The sequence below is a fragment of the Salmo salar genome, chromosome ssa01 (assembly GCF_905237065.1).
Source record: "Salmo salar chromosome ssa01, Ssal_v3.1, whole genome shotgun sequence".
In the NCBI taxonomy this organism is placed as follows: domain Eukaryota; kingdom Metazoa; phylum Chordata; class Actinopteri; order Salmoniformes; family Salmonidae; genus Salmo; species Salmo salar.
Window position 1 is genome coordinate 69165737 of NC_059442.1, and position 265 is coordinate 69166001.

The following is a 265-nucleotide window of genomic DNA, read 5'->3' on the forward strand; positions in this document are numbered from 1 at the left end:
CAGCAAGAACTGGCAAATCTGGTGTAGTTCATGAGGAGGAGATGCACTGCAGTACATAATGCAGCTGGTGGCCACACCAGATACTGACTGTTACTTTTGACCCCCCCCCTTTGTTCAGGGACACATTTTTCTATTTCTGTTAGTCACATGTCTGTGGAACTTGTTCAGTTTATGTCTCAGTTTTTGAATCTTGTTTATGTTCATACAAATATTTACACATGTTAAGTTTGCTGAAAATAAACACATTTGACATTGAGAGGACTTT